The 24,026-nt window shown below is 39.2% G+C and overlaps 1 protein-coding gene across 3 annotated transcripts in view; it reads left to right on the top strand.

Annotated features, from left to right (window-relative positions):
• The window catches only part of HECW1 (HECT, C2 and WW domain containing E3 ubiquitin protein ligase 1), a 434,723-nt gene that overhangs the window by 245,960 nt on the left and 164,737 nt on the right, over positions 1 to 24,026 (top strand). The gene's annotated exons all lie outside the window — the stretch shown is intronic.

The raw sequence follows: 24,026 nt of genomic DNA, 5'->3' as shown, positions 1-24,026 counted from the left end.
TAAAATGGTGGGCCTAGGAAAGACTAGAATCGCCGGTCCTTTTTTCCTTTACGTGAATGAGGAAACTGTCTGAAGTGCCTAAGTAACTTACCTAAGCTCACAGTTGCAAACCAGGGATTTAAGTCATGTCTTCTGTTTGTTGCTCTCTGATTTTGCTCAGTACTCCAGTAATAAATGCTGTCTTTTCCTTAATTACAGTCTAGTTTGCGTCTTTGTGGTGCTTCTTACCTTTGTTCTCAATACATCTGATTAGCTGAAATCTACTTTGAAGTGGCACTCCATTTCCTTTTCACATAAAATAAAGATTAGTTGGTGGGGGAGGCTGACCAAAAACCAGTAAGGACTTTGTCAGGGTGGTGTGTTAAGTAGAAAAGATTTGGTTTCTTCTATGTAAAAAAAAAGAGAGAGCGAGCGAGCCTGGGTTGCTCAGTCAGTTAAGCATCGGACTCTTGATTTTAGCTCAGGTCTTGATCTCAGGGTTGTGAGTTCAAGCCCCATGTCGGGCTCCAGTGAGAAAACTTGAAGTGGAATATGTATGATTTAGAAAGACCTTTGCCTCTAAAAGGCACGGTTTTGCTGTCTCATAAGTCAGTCCTTTAGGGTGTGGAAGATGAGTGACTTGAGTCCTTGGTGGTATAATCAAATGATTTGGGGAAGTATTCCCAGAGTGCCAGACCCCCCTCCCTGGGCCCATCACGTGTGGGACATTCTCAAAAGAGGGTGCCTAGAAAAGCCAAAGAGGCCTTGATAGAAGTGGCCAGTTGTCCAGGCAGGAGGGTCAGCTAAATCAAGGCGGCCAAGTTGGAGTTGGGGCTGAATTGAACCAGAGGCCCGAACACACACCAGACAAAGAAGGGAGGCTGGACATGGAGGCTACTGAAGCAGGAAAAGCCTTCCAGGCCCAGGCACAGCCTGTCATGCAATGAGGCAGCTTCTCTCCAGACACACTGATTTCTCAAGCCAGGGTGGGTTTTGCACAGTGATGGACAAGCTTTTTTGGCTCAAGGCTGGAATGGGAGAGGAGAGTTCCTCACCTGCTTCTGCTCAGAGTGGTACCATGGGTGAGCTTGGGCAGCACTGGAATCTTTAGGATTCCCTTTTTGGAGAAGACTCTCTGGAACATTTGGCTTCTCTGAACTGAGCCTACCGGGGACTCCAGAGGTAATCTGCTTCTCAGACCAAAGCAAAATGTGATACACATCATCACAGAAGTGTGCAGTGTTAAGCCTAAAAGAAAACAAGGTGCCAGCTACCTGGAAAACTGCCTGGATTGCACAGTAGACAAGCTTTACAAAGTGGGATAAACTGTCAACAAACAGGTTTTCCAGGGGCTGCCGACAAGAAACAGGGGTGCAGTCTGAGAAGAGGAAACGGCATGTGGGATGCTTCAACTTATTATTTGACAGGAAGTACAGGAGACGGCATTGAATGTGAGTCAGCCCTGACCTCATCTTTGTTATTCCACCTGGGCTACCATTGCTTGCTCTTAAATCGCAGACATCCTGAAATACTTTGACATGTTGCCGTCATCCTGATGATCATCCCCATAATGATTTTCTCACATACATCAGTAGACACTCGGGTTAACACTTTTATGTATGTTCCGCAGACAACTTTTGTTTCTCTTCTTAATCCCCACGCATGCGAGCACCAGATCATAAGGCCAAATGATGCCAGGAACTGAGAGTAGTGCTCCCACTGCCATGGTGGAATTTGCAGAGGGAGCATGCATTTTCCAGCAGACAGTATTTTAATGTGCAGTTGGGTTTTAGAATAGTTAAACCCCTGGTTCTTACAGCATGTTGCTCTCTTCAGAGGAGTCTCACTCGCCTTATTTTAGTTGATTCACAGCGCATCTGTGAGACAGGCAGGAAGTACCATTTTGGTTATAGGACCATTTTGGCTATCTGGTGATGGAGTTTCTGATAAGACCTAGCAGCCTTCTGGGTTAAATAAGTACTTGCAGTCTGGTCTAAGGACTTATGCACACTGTTTCTAAGGCGAGATGCTATTCAAGTTTTCCAAAATCACTTTGCCAGTAACCTTTGAGCATCCATTTTTCAATGGAGGATTTCTGGTGCTGCACTAATCTCTTAAAAAGATGACTGCCAATGGCCATGATGTCATGCCCTGAGGGTCAGTGAGTTAGTCTGTGGCACTATGCTAAAAGTATAATTCTTTGGAAAGGAGGGAAAGATGTCAAATGCCCCCTTGGTATATAATCAGCACTTCAGTGTCTTGAGCACAACAGATTCTCAGTGTGTTTTAATTCTTTTTCTCATTCCGTCATTCCCCCTTATCCTTTGCCTTTGTCCTACCGACAGTCATTGAGGTCCCAGTAATAAAAAGAGGTTGTCACCTATCCTTATCTTTCCAAGGCTCTCATTGATTTATTATTCTTAACTGTATATCAGAAACTATGATGAGTAAGGGGTATAGAAATAAATGAAATATGAGTCCTGGCATTGAGAACTCATGGTTATGCTATTGTGACTTACAAATATGATCTGAAATGTCCAGTGCTGGGGTGTGAAAACCCACTGGGCTGGTGTGTAGAGTAAGCAGTGAGGAGGCGCCTGCAGCAGCTGGGAAGGCCTTCAGAGGAGGTGGCATGCGGGCAGCATGAATGGGATTTGTGAGGCTCTGGAGGGAGTAAGGCACTGGTGGAAGGATAGCGAGTGCAAAGGTGTGGGGATAGGAAAGTGCCACAGGCCCGACAGGGAAGGAGACCTGAATTGTGTTAGATCTAATGAATATATGACTTACTTAATTTTTGCCATATAGCACCCTGTACTTCGTTTCCCATACTGTTTGTATCTCATCGGGAGCACCTAGCATATGGTTTTACTTATATTTTCTATAGAAAATCACGTTCAAAATAAGCTCTTTCTCTCAGTATTTTTGCTACCTTTCGCATCCTGTGCATCACAGCCCCTCTTATAAGCCTCATGGTATTTTTTTTTCCTCTCCCTATTCATACATCGAGGGACAGAAATCTCTCCATACCTACAATTTGCCAAAAGACGGGAACGGTAAATTGTCCTTAGCTCAACACACTGTGAATTTTCCAGCTTTTCCTTCAGGTCCATGCTTCTTCCACAGTAGGTTTCCAATCTGCCCTTCCCTTTTTGTGGACCACGGGGCATCCTCTAGTGGCATCTACTGGCTGGGGAGAGAGCTCTCCCTCTGCCTGCTGGGTTCTCTGCAGGGCAAGATATTCAGATGCAACCTGTGTGCTCCCCACGCCTGCTTCCCAGGACTGTCCCTGAGGGGTGTTCACTGCACAGGGCAGTGACCACCACAAGTACCCTCATCCCCAGCCGTGAGGAGGCCTGGGGACTGTAGCCTCTGGATACAGAAAATAGGTAGCTGTTGGAAGCATAATTGCAGCAGGGTCAGGAGGCCGGGTCCAGGGAGTTGGGGAAGGGCCACCACAGTGAGGGGTAGATAGAGGATCTTAGTTCCTGCCTTACCTGGGGCTTGCTGTAGAGGGTTCCCCAGATTTCGATTTAGACAGGAATGTATCTCTTACTCAGTCTTTATCTAGATTTTTTTTTAAAAAGACTGAAGTGGATTTATTAATATCTGATAAAATAGATTTCAACACCAGAAAGTATTTGCAGACATGTCATAACGATAGAAGAGTAACCAGGAGGCCATAACAATCATAAATCACAAATAAATTATAAAACAATCCTAAATATATACCTATTAACAGAACTTGAAAATACATGAAGGAAAGCTGGACAGAATTAAAAGGATAAATAAAAAATTCCACAATCATAGTGGAGACATTAACACCTCTCTCAGCAATAGAGGAAACAACTAGATTAGAAAATCAACAAAAACACAAATTTGAACAATATTTTCATCAAGATTTTAATTTGTGGAAATCCCATCAGAATTTTGTTATTCTGGATTGTTTTTATCCCTAACTCACATTGCTATTGTCTGGCTACCTATTAGTATCTTCTAGCTTTTTCAATGAGAAATTGGAAGTGAACATACCCGTTTCTGCTCCTTCTTTCACCACTTTGATCCAATGTCTCGGCAACCAAGCTTTTGATGATAATTGAACAGCAGAAAGTTCAAAGCAAAGTTCTCTGCCAAAACATGAAATATATTTCTGTAAGTTCATGTTCACACATTCATTTGCTTTGTCAGACTACCAAGCAGAGATAGAGTTCACATTCTCCTATTGGAAAAATAAAAAAACTGAATAGGCCATTTGTCTGGAAATGTAGGCTAAGTTAGTACTCTAAAATAAGATCAGGTTCATGGGGCACCTGGGTGGCTCAGTCAGCTAAGTGGCCAACTCTTGGTTTTGACTGAGGTCATGATCTCAGGGTCCTGAGATCAAGCCCCCCTTTCCAGGCTCTGGAACCTGGATATGTGGAGTCTGCTTGTCCCTCTCCCCCACCCTTCCCCACTGCCCCTCTCCCCACTCATGCTCTCTTTCTCTGTGTCTCTCTCTAAAATAAAATCTTTTAAAAAAATAAAAATAAAATAAAATAAGATCAGGTTAAGATTTTCTTTACAAACAGTCTGGGTCTCCTGCAATGGACAATGGACAAATAGGTGAATAATAGCCCCCAAACTCTAAGTTATTAAACTTTGTTCTAGTAATATTTGTCTTGGGAATTTTAAAAGCAGATTTTTCGGAAAAAAAAATTTAAATTCTTAAAAATAACCGTAGAATAGCTACCTTAAAGTTATGAACCTCCTGGAAAACACTCTGGCCAGATTAGTTGCAAAATTAACTCACAGGCAAGTGATTGATGGGACCAGCTGTCAAACAGAATTGTTAGATATAAACCGATAATTTGATCAGCTTCATAAAAGATAGTAAAATGATCTTGTGGTTTACCATTGGGAGAGATTAAGTGGCAAGACTAGTTGCTGAATGAAGTCATTCTTGATAAGCATCAGTTGCAATGTATCATCAGTTTGGGGGTGAAGGTCTCCCAGTTTATTAAAGGGTCCCCTTCCTCCTGTCTGTCCACATGGAGTCTCAGCTTCACCCCCAAATGTGCCAAGAAGTATTCCCCAAATTAAAGGAGGAGTAAAGAGTTTATCCCTCTTGTTACCTGGGATGTCCGGCACTGCTCTGCTGGAGTGGCCCTGGCTTTGGACCCACAAGAGACCCTGCAGAGGTTCTCACAGCCCCAGGCACAGGCAGTCTTGAGCAAACCTTGGGATGGCAGCGCTTCCCAAAGGGCTACTATTTCATGATTTTAGTTCTTTAAATGAGTTTGCTATGTAACGAATTGCCTCTACACAGTGAAAGAGGGACTTGAGGAAAGTTCAGAGCCATTTTCCTTAAATCGTAAGAAAACAGGGCCTTGTAAGGATTTAGTCGGAATTGAGCCCTTTGTGATCTCACCAGACTTGTGCCCTACAATCATATTCTTAAATCTGCCCTCTTTTCCCATTCTGACGCTGGAAACCTGGCCCCATGACAGTTTGGGAAGGTGACATGATGTTTATTTTATAATTGGATGTGGATTTTATAATTGCCGTAGGAGCCTTTTGTGAATTAATTCTGTTTTGTCTGTTTTCTCACTAACACATCCATAATTTATTTTTGTAGCTTGTCACCAGCACCTATCCAACCAGGCATTAAAAGAGAACTTCATCAATAATCCGATGATGAGATGAAATTCTGAGAGTTAGTCCCTAATATTCTGAAAATCGGTTTCTAAATGAAATAATCTCAGTTACACTAGAAGGGCAAGAAGTCTGAAGTAATTAGACTGTACATTTTTTTAATTTTTCATTTCTTTCCTTCATATCTATGCCTATTAGCCTTTCTTTAGGAGAGAACTTAAGAAAACATTTTGATTTGTAGAAGCCATAAATCAAATGCTACAGATAAAACACAATAAATGTAAACTTGAGTGCTCCTGCTAAAGCTGCACGCATGATTTATTTACATGCAAAGGATCAGCATTGCCCAGACATTTACTAGTGAGCTATAGAATGATTTTATAAGGGGGTGTTTTACAAGATCTCCTGACTATTGTGACTTTAAAGTCTGTCTCCATTCCACAAAGTCTGGGGTGCACTGGGTAAGGGATTTCTCAGGGGGAATAGGGAGAAGTTGGTGGTTAGGTTTTTTTTTTTTTTAACCTTTTGATCCCCTGAGCCAATTTTATAGTTAGATATTGACATAACATATCATTTCTTCTATTTGAGAATCCATAGCCACCTTTTGTCTCATTCCTAATCTGGCAAATTGTTTTATGGTGCTCAGAACTTCTTGCCTCTAATCCTCTTTCTCCAGAAACCACTCCCAACTCCTCAGCAGCAAACCCCGCCCCCCCACTGCCCCCAGTATATGCAGCACTCTGATTCCCCAACCTTGGAGGTCTGCTGAGAACATAGTTATTTTGTACATCTTTGTATAGCCTATGGCTTTTATAATTCATTTACTCAGTTATTTATTTATTAGTGAGCTCTTCTGTGTTGACCACTAGTTACACAAAACTGAACAGAATAAATGCCCATCCTCTTGAAGACACCTGCCTGGGATGGGGTTAAGTAGTGGGGAGACAGACTAGAAAACACAATAACAAAGGACTATTCTAAGTGCTGTGGGAATGGACACATAGGGCACTTCGGGAGGACCAAGGATGAGCAGGCCCAGAACATGATGGAAGGCTTTCTAAGTGGATCGGACCAAATCATGGCCAGGATTCCTGATCAATCCCTTTATTTTTGTCTACACTGTTTTACCCAAGTGTCGGGACATGTTATTCACATGTATATCTTCAGCAAAAGTCCCTTGAGGTTTTGATTAGACTAAAACAGGGGAACATTTAGACATTTGTATTTTGGCTAACACATCAGATGGACTCATTTTTGTAGAAGAGAAATAAGAGGAAAGGAAATCACAGCCACACCATGCATCCTCTTCTAGAGAATTTACCCAGGTCCTTCCCAAAATCATACCTCTTAAAAAGGTACCCTGAAAGTTTGGATTCCATCGTGGCCCAACATTAAGAAATTTTGTTCTATTTCAGCAGAAGAGGTTCAGAGCTTATTTTAAAGTGGAATTTTGGGGTCTTGAGTCTGGAGGTGGTGTTTCTTGATAAGGTTCTTCTACCAGCTTTGTTTTGGCATAGGGGTGGTTTACATCCTTCCTTTCTGGGGTATGGGAAGCAAATGCCAAATCACATCCTCTCCATTGTCCATAGAAACCAAATTTGAAAATACCTAGACACATATCACTAGTGGGAAGTGGAGATCCTCTGTATTTTTTTAAGAGCCACGTTCTTACACCGGGGTTGGGGTATCTGTGAAGCCCTGATGTTATATGGATGTGTTCATGAATGTCTTAGAGGGTGGCTCTTAGGCATTCATTAGGTTCTGAACAGGGTTCATGGTCCCAGAAAGCTTATCACTGTTAGAGAAAACACCAGTATCACTCTTTACTGATATAGAGACCTAATTTTTCGGCTTTGTACTGTTAAAAGTCTACCTTTGCCTTTTTTGGAGTAAACACCCCAGTCTTTGGCAACCCAAAGAATAAAGCCAAGAATGTTCTTAATGGAAGGAAACAAGTAGTAAATACCTAGATAAGAGACCCAAATCTAGAAAAGAGATGAATCTAGACATGAATATATTCAGGGAACCTGATACAGAAGGACATGAAAATTAAATGAAGGCCTCTTAAACAGAAAGCTTTTTGTTTTTCTTCTGCAGCAGGATACAAATATTGACATCCCAGGGATTAGAGGCAAGGAGCTTGGCACAGAGTAGACAAATTAAAAAGTATTTATTCTTCCTAAAGCAAAGCAAAATGGATGAATTCATAGGTGAGGTCTTTCAAACAATTGAGGTATAAGTAAATCTCATACAATTTAAACATTCTAGAGCAAAAAGAAAGAAGCTTCTAAATAATTTTCCTTATCCACCATAGAACTAAAACCAGAACTGTCAAAGAGAGCACTAAAATAGAAAACTATAGGTCAATCTTATGGATGAATGTAAATATAAAATCCTTAAGTTAAATATTGGCAAATAGATTTTAAAAGGATTATTAAAATAAAATTATACGCAGGTTGTAAAGTTGCCTCAATATTCAGAAAATTATTATTACAATAAAGTATGTGAATAGAAAACCGCATCATCCTCTCCATAGATACAAAAAAAAAAGCATCTCACATTTCTTTCTCTTAATAATGCTTATACTTTCAGAATAATGCTAAGTAATAGTGGTATTACTAGAGGTATTAGTAGTGATCTCTGTCTTGTTCTGGTTATGGTTAATGAAACCATTTCTAGTGGTTCCCCAGAAAACAGAGGCAAGAAATGAAGATTCAATATTGGAAAGAGAAACAAAATTATCATTACTTTCAAATGACCTGACTATATTATCCAAAATAATTGGGACTCTTAGAAACAATAAATTATCTCTAATATGTAAGAATTAATAGCTGTACTATAAGCAAAGAAAACCAATTAGAAAACATAATGGAAAAAGGTTTTCATTTTAGATTAACCAAGAAAAATAAAATATCTTAGTAAGAAATGTGCAAGACCATGACCTCAAAGAGTTATCTTCACTCACATGTTCACTGCATCATTATTCACAATAGCCAAATATGAAAGCAACCTAAGTGTCTGTCAATGGATGAATGGATGAAGATAATATGAGAGAGAGACAGACAGACAGATAGATGAATATTATTCAGACGTGAGAAAGAAGAAAATCCTGCCATTTGTGAGAGCATAGATGAACCTTGAAGACATCATGCTAGTAAAATAAGCCAGAAAGAAAGACAAATATTGTATTGTTTCACATGTAGAATCTAAAAAGGCTGACCTCACACAATGTTATATGTCAATTATATCTCAATAGAAATGGAAAAAAATGTGCAAGATCAATTTTTTTTTTTAAGATTTTATATATTTATTTGAGATAGAACAAGAGAGCGTGAGCGAATGAGAGAGAGCACGAACAGGGGTGGAGAGAGGCAGAGGGAGAGGGATAAGCAGGCTCTCCACCGAGCAGGGAGCCTGATGCAGGACTCAATCCCAGGACCCCGAGATCATGACCTGAGCTGAAGGCAGACGCTTAACCAACTGAGCCACCCAGGTACCCCTGTGCAAGACCAATTTAATGAAAAGTTTAGAACTATTGAAAGGTATAGAAAATTTGAATATATGCAAAGATGAACTGTGTTCCTGTTTCAGAAGCAGTGTTTAAACTATATAAATTCCCTGTAAATTAATTTATAAATTCAACACAACTGCAATTAAATAAATATAAATAGATTGCTTTTGACAACAGAGTAACCCTAGCTTCATCGGAACCAGTATGTGAGAAAAGTTTATAATGGTTTTGGGAAATGAAAATAATGAGGAAAGACTAGCTTGCCAGGAATTAAAACGGGCTATGAAGCTATGAAAATTAAAATCATTAATGAAGAAAGAGACTAATAGGACAATGGAAAAGAAGAGAGTAAGAAAATAGACTCCAGGATATTGGAAACTTTAATTAACAGTTAACAGTAATATTTAAAATCAGTGTGGGAAAGAGAGATTTTACCATATGTGGTATTATGGCAGCTAAGCAAAGTTTTGAAAAATATATATATATATGTATACATCAAACCCTCTTATTATTCCTAATTCCTTATGTACATATGGATAGAAGTTTTCAATATTTAAAAAACATAAAAATTCTAGTAAGAAAGCATGCATAGTTTAAAATCTTGGAGAGGAACAGTTCTTTCTAATCAAAACACAAAATCTAAGGCCATAAAGGAAAAGTAGCAATAAATTGTATTAACTACATTAAAAAAAAAAATCTGAATGGAAAAAAACTCTAAAAAGTAAAAAGTAGAAAATAAAAAGAAGAAACTGATAAAAAATCAGGCAAAAAGCTAACTTCTTTAATTTACATAGAACTCATTTCTATTGTTTAAAGAAAAGACAAACCATTTTAGAAACAGGCAAAGAACCTGAGGTCGGTTTTTAGGGGAAAAAAATACAATCACCAATAAACACATAAAAAGATGCTCCATCAAGACAATATAAAGACAACCACACTGGGAGAAAATATTTGGAAAATATATAGATGATAAAGGGCTGTTATCCAAAATATACAAAGAACTCTTAAAATCAGCAACGAGAAAATGAACAACCCAATTTAAAAATAAGCAAAAGATCTGAACAGACACCTGACCAAAGAAGATATACAGATGGCAAATATGTACAGGAAAAAATGCTCCACAGCATATGTCAACAGGGAAATGCAAACTAAAATGAGGAGATACAACTACACACCTATTAGAGTGGCTAAAATCCAGACACTGCCAACACTGACTGCTGACAAGGATGTGGAGTAACAGGAATGCTCATTCATTGCTGGTGGGAGTGCCAAATGGTACAGCCAGTTTGGAAGACAGTTTGGTAGTTTTGTACAAAACCAAACATACTCTTACCATATTATCCAGTGATCACACTCCATAGCGTTTATCAAAAAAATTGAAAATTCAAGTCCATACAAAAACCTACACACAGATGTTTATAGCAGCCTTATTCATAATTGCCAAAACTTGGAAGCAACCACAATGTCTTTCATTAGGTGAGTGGATCAATAAACTATGGTACATCCAGGCCATAGGATATTATTATGAGCTATCAAGCTATGGAAAGACATAGAGGAATCTTAAATGCATATTGCTAAGTGAAAGAAGCCAATCTGTAAATGTTACATACTGTAGGATTCCAAATATATGACATTCTAGAAAAAGCAAAACCATAGAGACAGTAACAAGATGAGTCATTGCCAGGAGTTGTGGGGAGGGAGGGATGAACAATATGATACTCTAATGGTGGATGCATGCATGTTATTATACATTTGTTCAAACCCACAAAACGTACGACACCAAGAGTGAGCCCCAATGTGAACCAGGGACTTTGGGTGATAATGATGGAAGCACGTAGATTCCTACATTGTAACCAAGATGGAAGATGTTGATGATGGTGGAGGCTGTGTGTGTGTCGGGGCAGGGGGTTTCTGAGAGCTCTCTGGACTTTCTGCTTAGGTTTCCTGTGAACCTAAAACTGCTCTTAAAGAAAAATAATTTTAAAAAAAGAGAGAGATGCTCCAATCAGAAAGCAAATATAACATGATCCAAAACAACATGGTATCTTTGAAATTTTGTAAGAGAAGGACTTTGTAGGAAATGACAGCTAGGAGATAATGGGGCATCTTTACACAGCTGGCACAGAAGCTTGACCTAAAGGCTACAGGAAAGGGAATCACTGAGTTAGAAGACAAAATAAGAAAGTTCACCTGAAACCCAGTGGAAATAAGAAACAAAAATAGAGAAAGATTAAAAAAGATCTAGAGATCAAATCTAGGGACAATAGGAATTTCCAAAAAAAAAAAAATTACAAATGAAATAAAAGATAAAAACCTTTTCTGATTTAAAAAAATATATACGTGAGACTAAATGTTGAAAATCCTAATCATATTTCAGATATCTGAATTTACATAGTAAAATACATATATATGTTCATGGTAGAAAATTGAGTAAGCATATAAATAAGAAGGAAAAATGATAATCCAACATGCAGCAAGCCTCTGGAACTATATCTGGAAGAATTTTCAAACTGAAGAATCCTATAAACAAGCAGAAGAAACTTTCAGCATACTTGGAAAAAAAACAAAAGCCAAGAAACTTTGAATGTTCCCTCCACAGCACTAAAGGTGGCAAGAAGATTATTTAAAGGAAACATTTTGTTTTCTACTGTATCAGCTGTCAAAGATAGGTGAAGACAAGGGAAGACAGATATTCTCAAGCATGTAAGAATATAGAAATTGCCCACACATCAAAGACACAATCCCAGGTCTGAGGAAATTGTGGATAAAAGTGAATAAGGAAACTAATTAGCTATAAAATGATAGGCAAAATAATTGTGAGGATACATTATTGTTTTATTATTCAAACATACATTGTGTGATTTATTGCATGAATGGGTTGAACAAAAAATATTCTCACCTTAATTAAAAAGGCACTCTTAAAAACTCTTTTTTAACGATTTTATTTATTTGAGAGAGAGAATGAGCAAAAGAGAGAGGGAACACTTCTATTCCTGAGCAGCAAAGAGGACTCACATGGTGACTGTATTAGCGGGCAGGGCTGCCATAACAAAATACCACAGATGGCGTGGCTTAAACAGCAGACATTTATTTTCTCTCTTCTAGCCTTCTGAAGGCTAGACATCCTAGAGCAAGGTATTGGCAGGGTTGGTTTCTCCTGAGGCCTCTCTCTGTGGCTTGCAGATGGCCTCCTCCTCCCTGTGTCCTCACCTGCTGTTTTCTCTGTGCACGTGCATCTCTGGTGTCTCTTCCTCTTCTTATAAAGATGCCAGTCTGATTGGATTAGGGCCCTGCCCTAAAGACCTCATTTAACCTTAATTACCCCTTTAAAGGCTCTATCTCCAAATATAGTTACATTAGGAGTTAGGACCTCAACATTCATAACAGAGACCCACTGTCTCCTTGCGCTGATTTGACAAAGTCTACTCTGTCTGTCTGCGTAGAGTGCCTGTGCTACAGGAGATCTCATATAGCTAGCTCGCTATCAACCATTGTACATAATATATATTTTATATATTTATATAAATACATATTATCATATAAGTATATAATTATATATTTAATATATATTAAAGTGTAAGGATTTTAGTCTAATTTTCTGGGAGGGACTCTATAATGAAATAGCACTGGAGATGAATGCTGATCCTAGAGCACCAGTCCTGTCTCCTTAGCCATATAAATACAGATACAGATGTAGATGTAAATATAAATGTAGCTATACATATATATGCATATATATAATTATATATGAATTTTTCTTTTCTTATTTACATGAGCTTGATCATCTCTCCACAATCTAACAAACCAAATGTATATTCATACATTACAACACTTAACCATGAAACACTAGAGGTTTTTAAAATGAAAATTGGGAGACCTTGGTTTTGTCTGGTCAGCTAGACAACTACTAAATCATTCTGAACTCCTGTGAACTCAACCGGAGATCTAAGAAAAGAATAGCTGCAACTTTACAAATAGAAAAGCAACCACTTTCTGCAAGAATGACAAGAAAGAAAAACTCACCTAAAGAAAAACTCACCTCAAAAAAAAAGAAAAAGAGGCAGTACTGACTGCCAGGGATCTAATCAGTATGGATATAAGTAAGATGTAGGAACTAGAGTTCAGAATAATGATTATAAAGATACTAGCTGGACTTGAAAAACCATAGAAGACATTGGAGAATCCCTTTCTGGAGAAATAAAAGAACTCAAATATAATCAAGTCAAAATTAAAAAGGCTATTAATGAGATGTAATCAAAAAACAGAAGCTCTTAACTGCTAGGATAAATGAGGCAGAAGAGAGAATTAATGATACAGAACACAAGAAACTGAGAAAAAGAGAGATAAATAACTATTGGATCATGAGGGGAGAATTTGAGAGATAAGTGATACCATAAAGTGAAACAATATTAGAATAATTGGGATCCCAGAAGAGGAGGAAAGAGAGAGGGGGGCAGAAGGTATATTAGAGCAAATTATAGCAGAGAATTTCCCTAATCTGGGGAGGGAAACAGGCATTCAAATCCAGGAAGCATAGAGAACCCCCCTCAAAATCAATAAAAATAGGTCAACACCCCAACATATAAGAGTGAAGTTTGCAAATTTCAGAAACAAAGAGAAAATCCTGAAAGCAGGTTGGGACAAGAGGTCCGAAACCTACAAGGGTAGAAACATTAGACTGGCAGCAAACCTATCCACAGAGACCTGGCAGGCCAGAAAGGACTGGCATGATATATTCAGAGTGCTAAATGAGAAAAAGATGCAGCCAAGAACACATTATCCAAAGAGGATGTCATTCAAACTAGAAGGAGAGATTAAAAAAAAAAAAACTTCCCAGACAAACAGACACTAAAAGACATTGTGATCATTAAACCAGCCCTGCAAGAAATATTAAAGGGGATTCTTTAAGCAAAGAGAGAGCCCAAAAGTAACATAGACCAGAAAGGAACAGAGACAATCTACAGAAACAGGGACTTTACAGGTAATATAATGGCACTAAATTCCTCTCTCAATATTTACTCTGAATGTAAATGGGTTAAATGCCCCAATCAGACAGGGTATCCGATTGGATGAAAAAGCAGGACACATCAATATGTTCTCTGCGAGAGACTCATTTTAGATGAAAAGACACCTCCAGATTGAAAGTGAGGGGGTGGAAAACCATTTATCATGCTAATGGACATAAAAAGAATGCTGGGGTAGCAATCCTTATATCAGTCACATTAGGTTTTAAACCAAAGACTGTAATAAAAGATGAGGAAAGACACTATATCTTACTTAAAAGGTCTATCCAACAAGACCTAACAATTTTAAATATTTATGCCACTAACATGGGAGCAGCCATTATATCAACCAATTAATAACCAAATTAAAGAAACATATTGATAATAATACAACAATAGTAGAGAACTTGAACACCCCACTCACTGCAAAGGACAGATCATCTAAGCAGCAGATCAACAAGGAAACAAGGGCTTTGAATGACACACTGGACCAGATGGACTTCACAGACATATTCAGAGCATTTCATCCTAAAGCAACAGAATACACATTCTTTTCACATGCACATGGAACATTCTCCAGAATAGATCACATACTGGGTCACAAATCAAATATCAACTGATACCAAAAGATTGATCATTCCCTGCATATTTTCAGACCATGCTTTGAAACTTGAACTCAACTATAAGAGGAAATTTGGAAGGAACTCAAATACATGGAGGCTAAAGAGCATCCTACTAAAGAATGAATGGGTCAACAGGAAATTAAAGAAGAATTTTAAAAATTCATGGAAACAAATGAAAATGAAAACACAACTGTTCAAAACCTTTAGGATGCAGCAAAGGTGGTCCTAAGAAGGAAGTATTAGCAATACAATCCTTTCTCAAGAAACAAGAAAGGTCTCAAATACACAACCTAACCTTACACCTAAAGGAGCTGGAGAAAAAACAGCAAATAAAGTCTAAACCCAGCAGGAGAAAAGAATTAATAAAGATTAGAGCAGAAATCAATCAAATAGAAAACAAAAGAACATTAGAAGAGATCAATGAAACTAGAAGCTGGTTCTTTGGGTTTTTTTGTTTTTGTTTTTTACTTTTTTTTTTATTATGTTATGTTAATCACCATACATTATGTCATTAGTTTTTGATGCAGTGTTCCATGATTCATTGTTTGCATATAACACCCAGTGCTCCATGCAGAACGTGCCCTCTTTAATACCCATCACCAGGATAACCCATCCTCCCACCCTCCTCCCCTCTAGAACCCTCAGTTTGTTTTTCAGAGTCCATAGTCTCTCATGGTTCATCTCCCCCTCTGATTTCCCCCCTTCATTCTTCCCCTCCTGCTATCTTCTTCTCCTTTTTTTTGTTTTTAACATATAATGTATTATTTGTTTCAGAGGTACAGGTCTGTGATTCAACAGTCTTGCACAATTCACAGCACTCACCATAGCACATACCCTCCCCAATGTCTATCACCCAGCTGCCCCATCCCTCCCACCCCCCACCACTCCAGCAACCCTCAGTTTGTTTCCTGCGATTAAGAATTCCTCATATCAGTGAGGTCATATGATACATGTCTTTCTCTGATTGACTTATTTCACTCAGCATAACACCCTCCAGTTCCATCCACGTCGTTGCAAATGGCAAGATTTCATTCCTTTTGATGGCTGCATAATATTCCATTGAATATATATAAGAAGCTGGTTCTTTGAAAGAACTAATAAGATTAATATACCCCTGGCCAGACTTATCAAAAAGAAAAGAGAAAGGACCCAAATAAATAAAATCATGAATGAAAGAGGAGAGAACACACCCAACACCAAAGAAATACAAACAATTATAAGAACATATTATGAGCAACTATATGCCAACATATTAGGCAATCTGGAAGAAATGGATGTATTCTTGGAAACATACGACTACCAAAATTGAAACAGGAAGAAATACAAAACCTGAACAGACCCATAACCAGCAAGGAAATTGAAGCAGTCATCAAAAATCTCCCAACAAACAAGAGTCCAGGACTGGATGGCTCCCCAGGGGAATTCTACCAAACATTTAAAGAATTAATACCTATTCTACTGAAGCTGTTTCAAAAAACAGAAATGGAAGGAAAACTTCCCAACTCATTCTATGAGGCCAGCATTACCTTGATCCCAAAACAAGACAAAGATCCCACCAAAAAAGAGAATTACAGACCAATATCCCTGATGAACATGGATGCCAAAATCCTCACTAAGATACTAGCCAACAGGATCCAACAGTACCTTAAAAGGAGTATTCACCATGACCAAGTGGGATTTATTCCTAGGCTGCAAGGGTGGTTTAACAATTGCAAATCAATCAATGTGATACACTACATTAATAAAAGAAAGGACAAGAACCCTATGATCTTCTCAATGGATGCAGAAAAAGCACTTGACAAAATACAGCATCCTTTCTTGATTAAAACTCTCCACAGTGTAGGGATAGAGGGAACATACCTCACTATCATAAAAGCCATCTATGAAAAGCCCACAGAGAATATCATTCTCAATGGGGAAAAACTGAGAGCTTTTATCCTAAGGTCAGGAATATAGCAGGGATGTCCACTATGACTACTGTTGTTTAACATAGTACTAGAAGTCCTAGCCTCAGCAATCAGACAACAAAAAGAAATAAAAGGCACCCAAATCAGCAAAGAAGGAATCAAACTCTCACTCTTCACAGATGACATGATACTCCATGTGGAAAACCCAAAAGACTCCAGCCCAGATCTTCTAGAACTTACACAGGAATTCAGCGAAATGGCAGGATATAAAATCAATGCACACAAATCAGTTGCATTTCTAAACACTAACAATGAGACAAAAGAAAGAGAAATTAAGGAGTCAGTCCCATTTATAATTGCACCAAAAATCATAAGATACCTAGGAATAAACCTAACCAAAGAGGCAAAGGATCTGAACTCAGAAAACTAAAGAACACTCATAAAAGAAATTGGGGAAGACACAAAGAAGTAGAGAAACATTCCATGCTTATGGATTGGAAGAACAAATATTGTTAAAATGTCTATGGTACCCAGGCAATCTATAAATTCAATGCAATCCCTATCAAAATACCATCGACATTTTTCACAGATGAACAAATAATCCTAAAATTTATATAGAACCAGAAAAGACCCCAAATAGCCAAAGGAACGTTGAAAAAGAAAACCAAAGCTTGTGGTATCACAATGTCAGATTTCAAGCTATATTACAAAGCTGTGATCATCAAGAGAGTATGGTACTGGCACTAAAACAGACCCATAGATCGATGGAACAGAATAGAGAAAATGGAAAAAGGACAGTCTCTTCAATAAATGGTACTGGGGAAACTGGACAGCCAAATGCAGAAGAATGAGACTGGACCATTTTCTTACACCATACACAAAAATAGACTCAAAATGGATGAAAGACCTAAATGTGAGACAGAAATCCATCAGAATCTTTGAGGAGAACACAGGCAGCAACCTCTGTGACCTCGGCCACAGCAACTTCTTCCTAGACAAATCTCCAAAGACAAGGGAAACAAAGGCAAAAATGAACTATTGGGACTTCATCAAGATAAAAAGCTTTTACACAGCAGAGGAAACAGTTGACAAAACCAAAAGACAACTGACAGAATGGGAGAAGATATTTGCAAATGTCTTATCAGATAAAGGGCTCATATCCATGAGTTATAAAAAAAATTATTAAACTCAACACCAAAGAACAAATAATCCAATCAAGAAATGGGCAAAAGACAAACAGACATTTCTCTAAAGAAGACATACAAATGACCAACAGACACATGAAAAAATGCTCCGTATCACTTGGTGTCAGGGAAATACAAATCAAAACCACAATGAGATACCACCTCATACCAATCAGAATGGCTCAAATTAACAAATCAGGAAACGATAGATTTTGGCAAGGATGGGGAGAAAGGGCAACCTCTTACACTGTTGGTGGGAAAGCAAGCTGTGCGGCCACACTGGAGAACAGTATGGAAGTTCCTCAAAAAGTTTAAAATAGAGCTACCCTATAACCCAGCAATTGCACTGCTAGGTATTTACCCCAAAGATACAAATGTAGTGATCCGAAGGGGCACTTGCATCCCTTTCTAGCAGCAATGTCCACAATAGCCAAAGTATAGCAAAACCCCAGATGTCCATCAACAGATGAATGGATAAAGAAGATGTGGTATATATATATACAATGGAATACTACTCAGCCATTCAAAAAATGGAATCTTACCATTTGCTATGACGTGGGTAGAACTAGAAGGTATGCTAAGTGAAGTAAGTCAATCAGAGAAAGACAATTATCATATGATCTCACTCATTGTGGAATTTAAGAAATGAAACAGAGGATCATAGGGGAAGAGAGAGGAAAATAAAACAAGACAAAATCAGTGAGGGAGAAAAACCATAAGAGACTCTTAATCATAGGAAAGAAATTGAAGGTTGCTGGAGGACAGGAAGGTGGGGGGATGTGGTAACTGGGTGATGTACATTAAAGAGGGCACATGATTAATGAGCCCTAGGTATTATATAAGACTGATGAATGACTGAACTTTACATCTGAAACTAATAATACATTATATGTTAATTAATTGAATTTAAAATTCAAAAATGCAAGAAAAAAATAAAATGAAAATTGGACCAAAATAAGTATATAGGATATCATCCTTTTTAACATTCTAAAAGTATATAAATAGTATATGCTCTTTGGAAATACATAGAAACAAAGATAAAAATATCACCAGTAATCCCACCACTTAACAGCCTTAGGAACTCACAGAAATGAAGGGCTTTTGATTATCTCAGCCCTGGAGACAGCATTTGGAGAAAGTTTAACAAGCCTCCCAGTGAGGGGGTCCCAGGCAGCATCTGGATTATGTGGATACTTATGGCTATCTGACACAATGCCTTTTACACAGTAAGTGCCCAAAAGATGGTCACTAGGTCGGCAAAAATCTAGCTGAAATCTTCCTGGTTTTTAAATCCCAAATGTCCTTTCTATAAAAACTCTTTTTATTAACACTTCATTGAAGGATAAAAAAATTTCAAATATAAAGATCTTAATTCCAGATTTGCAACTTTCAGTTCCAGTATTCAACTCAGTGGCCACACTCTGGAAAAAAACCTTCCTTCAGGTAAAAAGTCTTGAGAAAAAGTATATTCTTACTTCCCAAGGATTTCACAGAGCCGATTAAGTAAATTAAATCTGAGCTGTACACAGATTGAGTGAATGTAGTGTATAAAGCATTCTGGTTGGACAGAGATACACCTGGGACTTGGAAGGGAGGGCTCAGTTCCTCCTCATCTCAAGCAGAAAAATAATGGGACACAGAGACATCGAGTCCAGGCTGGCCTGGTCTCCATCCCCAGGAAGCCCACCCTACCCTTCCACCAACCACATTTTCAAACTTAAGAGTCCACGGTTGTCACGTACAGCAAACTGCCATCAACATTTTCGCCATCCTTGATCTATGAAGAAAGTGAAGTTCAGGTTGATTCGCAAGTGATTTGACTCCAATCTCCTCATTTCTTTGCTTCAAAACACAGGAGACTGATCCAGGGAGCCAAGCTCTCAAAATGTGCTTTTTCAAGAATTTGTTGTTCACCCTGCCCCCTCACAATAATTAATCTCAGGTTCTGGTAGATCGGTAAGTCCCACGCCCTCCAACCACCTGCACTGGACCATGAAGGGCCCTGCATTTAAGGCACTGTGGCTGACTGGGGAGCCAGGGCCAACACTTGTAGATCTGACATCTTCCCAGGTGCTGTTTCATTAGAGGCTCAAAAAGTCAGAATCAAATCCTTGCATTTTAATGCACAGAGATAATTACTTTTTGTCCTTTGGAGTTTTCCTATCTTTTCCTATCTTTTGACAGGACCACATCCCCCCACTTTTCCTATCTTTTGACAAAGATGGCAGAAGCCCTAAAATTAATAAAGTCTTCAGGGATGTTGCATGGGTAAACGCCCTTATCTGTGTTTCCACCAAAGGGAAGTCATAATTACCAGGCAGCCCTAAGATCTAAAGTGGAAGTCTGATCCTCTGGATTTTCTTATACCTCTCCCAGGGCTGTGGATAATTTCTCCTCCCACATTCTTGACTGTAGCCATCTTTTATGAAAAATGGCTGCTCTGTCCACATTTCAGAGGAGGTCAGTAGAACCTTAGCATTAATGCTTTGGTGTATGGGTGTGTTTATTTATACATCCAAATAGATGCATTTCCATATAGCCCCTGACAGGTTGTTGTGGAGAAATCCTTGAGTTTAACTGGAGCCAATTTAATTTTATTGGCCATTATACAGTATATGTGTATTACACTTTCAGATTAAAAAAAAAATCATCCTTGCTTAAAGTTGCCAACATTAACCTAAGATTTTTTTTTTTAAAAGATTTTATTTGTGAGAGAGAGAATGAGAGACAGAGAGCATGAGAGGGAGGAGGGTCAGAGGGAGAAGCAGACTCCCTGCTAAGCAGGGAGCCCGACGCGGGACTCCAGGATCATGACCTGAGCCGAAGGCAGTCGCTTAACCAACTGAGACACCCAGGCGCCCCCTAAGATTTTTTTTAATCTAGCTATTTGAAATCATTATTCTTTCTCTTTCTGGACCCTTTCTAGCAATGTCTAACTCTCTTTAGTTTGCCTTCTCTTAAGGACTCAAAGAGCTAATATAAGGTGATTTTGCTCTCCTATGTGCACGGTAACTATTGGGTGAAGAAAAAGGGGACTTCTCAGGAGGAAGTTTATTCAAGAGCAGGAGAATCTGACTTGTCAAAGAGCTACTCTATAACCTGGAACAATCACATAGTTTATGGGTGGAGTGCTCCCAGATAACCTGCCTTAGGAAGATTCTGCATTGTTCTCTCAGATGTTCCAGTGGTGCATGATGAAGCACTTTAACTAAAAAGAACATATAGGCAACATATATCCCAGGTATAGGACATGGGGGGCTAATTATTGCTTCTGGGTGTGTGTGCGTGTGTGTGTGTGTGTCTGGGTCTGGGTCTGTGCACATGCACAAGCACGCACCTTGTTAGGCTAATAGGAGTAGGAAATTAAGAACACACTGAAGGCAGACGAATTGGATTCAAATCCCTGCTCTCTGACCTACTGACTGTATGCCTTTGAAGCTGGGAATAAGATACCCAACCCCAACAGTCGTATGGGAATGTATCCTAGAAATGTTAAAGCAAGTTAGCAAGGGGGAAATGGTTTGTGTGGAAGCAAAATCATTTTATAGGTATCTTTTCAGGAACATCTTTCATTTAGTGAGAAGTAAATACTGTCCCAACAGTTGTATGGGCATTTTTTGCCTTACTCCTTCATATACTTAGTTCCCACTCTTAAAATCTTTAAAGCAATAATACAGGGGGAATATGGAATAAGAAAGTGGATAATACCATTTTGTCATAATTTTTCTTCTTGCTTGGATTGTACAAATTAAAATTGGCCTGGTGCTTTCCTCATTCGTTGCCAAATATTGAAGAAAATATCCAATTACCCTATATTTCCCATACAATATTCAGGGATGTCAAAAAACTGAGATGGGTTCATACTCCTGGCCAGCAGGGTTATTCATGTAGAGTTAGGGTCCAGAAATGGGCATTATGGGTTCAAGGTTTGTCCCCGATGGATCTAAGTCCAAATACTGTCACAGTTTCACCAAACACTGAAATGGATGAACCCTGCACATCCCTCCCTGGATGATCCCTTACATTGCCGGTATGCTCAGTCAGAGGGAGTGGATGGTAAAAAAGAGCTCTGTGCAGAATGCAGTCCTTGTCTTTCATTCAGCAGACTTTGACCCACATAGAATAGCAGCTGACATACTCCCCATGATTTAATTTACCCAAAGGTTTTCAGTAAATTAATTTAATAGCTGTTTTTAAAAAGCAGAATTAAAGCAGTTTCTTTTTCCCCTCCAACCTCACAGATTTAGATGCCAAGACCTAACTGTTGGCACTCTTGCCTTCTTAGCTACACTTGCTGGTGGTAAAGTACAAAACCCAGGTCTGGAAGGGCAATGGATTTTAGGAATTTCATAATCCATTAGAACAAGATTCTAAATTCAAGGAGAATACAAAGACAGAGCTTCAGTACAGGGCTCCTCTCTTTCCCTGAGCACCTTCATTTACCACTTAATGGAGCAAGGCCCCCTCCACCCCATTCTCCTACCACACTGTCAGGACCCTCATTATGCTTCATCTGGACCATTGCAGCTGCCTCAGTGTGGTGCCTTCTGATTCCATGGTTCTCAGCCTGAGGTGCAGCCTAGACTCACCTGGGGAGCTTTAAGGATATATGTCCATGCCACACCCAGAGGGTCCACCTCCCTGGGTCTAGAGAGGGTTGACGTAGTACGAAATCCCCTTCACTTCAGCCTCCAGGCTATGATCATGGGAGCCTTCAGAGCACAATCTAAGCATTGAACTCCTGTCCAGAGCATCACCAAGCTTCTGCAATGAGTATGTCTTCCTTTCTGAAGTAAATTTGATCATTTAAATACAAAGTTATTTACCAAAAAATCAAACCAAACATTCAATGGCTCTCTCTTGCCTATAGGTAAAGGTCAAGTTCCTAAACATTTACCACAATAAAAAAGAAATAAAAATAAAGCATAAATAAATTTAAATGTCCCAAACGTAGCAACACCAGCCTCCATTTCCTGACCCCTGCAGAGTCTCAGGGTCACCACGCTTTCCAGCTCAGGGATGTGGCTGTGCTTGCAGCTCCCAGAACACCAGGCTAGCTTGCATTGCTCTTTCTTTGCTGCGGCAGTTCTCTCTTCCTACAGCCTCCTTCCTCCCCTTCCTCCCCTGGCTCATTCCACCTCATCCAGAGATACCCAGTTCAGGAGTGTCCAGCCTCCAGAGCAAACCTGGGCCATACCTCCACCTGCACAATATTGAAGCAATCTGTTGCCTGTCAAAAGATCAGCTCCTTAACGGAAGATGCCAAGTCCCGCACGGCACTCCAGGGCCACAGGAGAGAGACTGTGGGTGGACCTCCCTGGGTGACACACACAGCAGCCCCCTGGCCCTGCCTCTCCAACTGCCATTCTCCCCCTCATGGAGTTTTGTGGCACCTTTACCCTGACTTCTTTCCGTTGGCTTTCAGAGTATACTCTGGCATGGTTTGGCTTTAGTAGAAGTATGGTCTATCAGTGCATAGCGCACTCAAAATGGTTGCAGATATGCAAGGAACACAGAGTCACGAAAGGATTGTTACTGGGCGCCTGGGTGGCTCAGTCGGTTAAGCGACTGCCTTCGGCTCAGGTCATGATCCTCGAGTCCCGGGATCGAGTCCCGCATCGGGCTCCCTGCTCCATGGGGGGTCTGCTTCTCCCTCTGACCCTCTTCCCTCTCGTGCTCTCTGTCTCATTCTCTCTCTCAAATAAATAAATAAAATCTTTAAAAAAAAAAAAAGAAAGGATTGTTACTTAAGGGGAGGTTATCATTCAAGAAGACTAGAGAGATAAGTTTTATACATTTATACATATGTACATATACACATGTACATACATATACATTTTTATAATATACAACATAAATTATTCTATATGCTATATGATGTTTTATACACACATTTTTTCAAAAAGTTGAGAAACATAGAATAAACTTGTTTTTAGATAGTAAGTTAGTTATATTTCCAAATGATACAGTTAATATATTTGTCTTTACCCTCCAAACACCTTTCCAGGTGTTTTACATTTAAAGCAATGGTTCCAGTTGTTAATCATGAACCGTCAATTTCTTGCCCCTACAAAGTGTCGTAAGAGTCTGGAAATGCAGACAAAATTGTGTGTGTGTGTGTGTATGCACCTGCCCTGCCTTGCTCCAAAGAGGATTTCAGGTTACTTACAGAATACACAAGCATGTACTTG

This window comes from Mirounga leonina, unplaced genomic scaffold (assembly GCF_011800145.1).
Source record: "Mirounga leonina isolate KUSES-001 unplaced genomic scaffold, KU_Mleo_1.0 Mir_199, whole genome shotgun sequence".
NCBI lineage: Eukaryota > Metazoa > Chordata > Mammalia > Carnivora > Phocidae > Mirounga > Mirounga leonina.
This window is presented reverse-complemented; position numbering and strand designations above follow the sequence as displayed.